Raw genomic sequence first — 2,432 nt, forward strand, 5'->3', positions numbered from 1 at the left:
AACGAAGAGACATAGTTGTTTACAGACACGCAAAACTTCCTATTTGACAGGTAGGATGAAAGCCATTCTAGGGCAGTACCAGAGATCCCCACCCAGTGCCTCAGTCTGTCTAACATGATGTTGTGATCAATGGTGTCAAAAGCAGCGCTAAGGTCCAGGAGTACCAGGACTGAGCACATACGTTCATCAGCAGACATTAAAAGCTCATTGGTGACTTTAAGCAGGGCAGTCTCAGTGCTGTGGTACTTCCTAAAACCAGACTGAAACTTTTCAAATATTTTGTTATTTTCCAGTACAGTGAGCAGCTGTTTGGACACAATTCTTTCTAGAATCTTTGCAATAAAAGGCAGTTTTGAAATTGGTCTAAAATTATGTGGGAGGGAGGGATCTAAACCAGGTTTCTTTAAAAGTGGGTTCACGCAAGCCGTTAAAAAAATAATCAGGGACACAACCAGTAGATAGGGAGCTGTTGAAAACAGAGATCAAATGGGGCCCAACAGAATCTATTACTTTCAGTAAAAACTTTGTAGGTATTACGTCAAGTGGGCTGAAGGACACTCTCATTTGTGATACTGTTTTTAAAAGCTCAGACAAGTCGATGGGATAAAACTGGTTAAAACTCTCTTGTTGCTAGTGAGGGACCTCTGAGTAAGAGGCCGCGGGGGTAATAGAGGCTCTGATTGACACCACCTTATTGGTAAAATAAGATAAAAACAATTCACAGTCATCATTACTTCCAGCTGAGGCACAAGGAGGGGTTGGGTTTACCAGCTGATCCACAGTCTTAAACAGAAACCTGGGATTGTGTTTATGTGTATTAATGAGTTCAGAAAAATAGTGTGTTCTCGCATCCTTAACCATGTTATTGTAATTAATTAATAAATCCTTCAGACTGAGGTACTGGACTTGGAGACTGGATTTTTTCCATCTGCGCTCTGCTTTCCTGCATTCCCTTTTTAGGCTGCGAATGCTGTCATTTATCCAGGGTTGCTTACTAGCTTTAGACGTAGGCCTAACCTTTAGAGGAGCAGTAATATTTAGTGACGACAAGCAGATATGATTGAAGTGATCGACCAGATTGTTGGTCTTGGAGTCGGACAGGTGTTGGCTTTGGCTCTGAAAGAATGCGCAAAACTTTGAAACACTTTGTTCATTAAAGATGCGAGAACACACACATAGCCATAGGCTACCATAAAGACATAAGAGTGGTATCAATCTTCTCATCAAAATCATTGCAAGAAAGCAAAGAAGTGTATTTCCCGAAATGTTGACCTATTCCTGTAAGACTAAATGCCACGCTAACATTTAATGATCAGTCAAAACCAAAGTGAACATATGCTGTTTCAATGGAACTGCTATAACTTCCCTGCCGTGGTACTTTGTGTAAACAAAGAATATTTTATGTAGTTTGAATACACTATAAATCTTCTTTCCTAAGATGACAGTCTGAGTAAACAGGTTTCAGAGTTAAAACATCTCATTAGATAGTAAGTAGAAAAATATTAAAAAAAAAAAATCAGAGCAAGTGCAGATCAGCACAGTATGCAAAATTACATTCATTAGAAATGTTTTGTTTGTGCTGATTAATGTTTTTTTTCCCCACATTTTATTGTCCCTGCCAAAATTAATTCCATGCCAACCTCCGATAGAAGAAGAACTGTTTAGGTTTTGATAAAGTCATTAATCTGCCAACATTAAACTCATCAATAAACGTTGACATAACCAGGCTCCAGGGATTGCCGATGACCTGGTCAGTGTATGGACATTCTTTCTCATTCAACACAGAATTGGTTATAACTTGGACAACTTAAAATAAAAATTGACTCAAAGCCACCAGTCATGTAATTATGAATAACTGTCCCCCATCTCTCCCTCCAAATTTATTGCGCTATAAATCTTTTGTATATCGGATTTATTAACAAAAGGCCATAAGGGACACACACTGAATCTTAGCTTATGTTTTAAACCTCATGTTTTGTGACATCATACTACTTGTTGAGATGTCTATATATATATCCCTATCCAAACAAACATCAAATAAAGAGTCTTTTCTTGATGTGTCTTTTCTCTCATCAATCATTACTTTTACCACTTTTTCTCTAACGCTTCTGTATATCCCTCCTCCCGTACTTCGTGAATTAATATCCTCGAATCAACAGATACCGGGACTGCGTTTATTCTTGTAGGCCTCCAGGTGCTACAGCTGCTCTGTATATTACCTGAGAGACATTTTGATGTATATAGTGTATGACATCAGAAATCTGATATTTGAAATTAGGTGTGATGCCTTTTCCCACCGTTTATGACAACGTTGCTTATGTTTTTTCCAAAGATACTTTTTGACATCATTTCTAGTTGACGTGCACATGCTTTCATAAATGTTTCCCCACAAGTGGTGCAAATGTCATGACCTGTACCATAATTTGAAATAA

This window comes from Micropterus dolomieu, linkage group LG22 (assembly GCF_021292245.1).
Source record: "Micropterus dolomieu isolate WLL.071019.BEF.003 ecotype Adirondacks linkage group LG22, ASM2129224v1, whole genome shotgun sequence".
NCBI lineage: Eukaryota > Metazoa > Chordata > Actinopteri > Centrarchiformes > Centrarchidae > Micropterus > Micropterus dolomieu.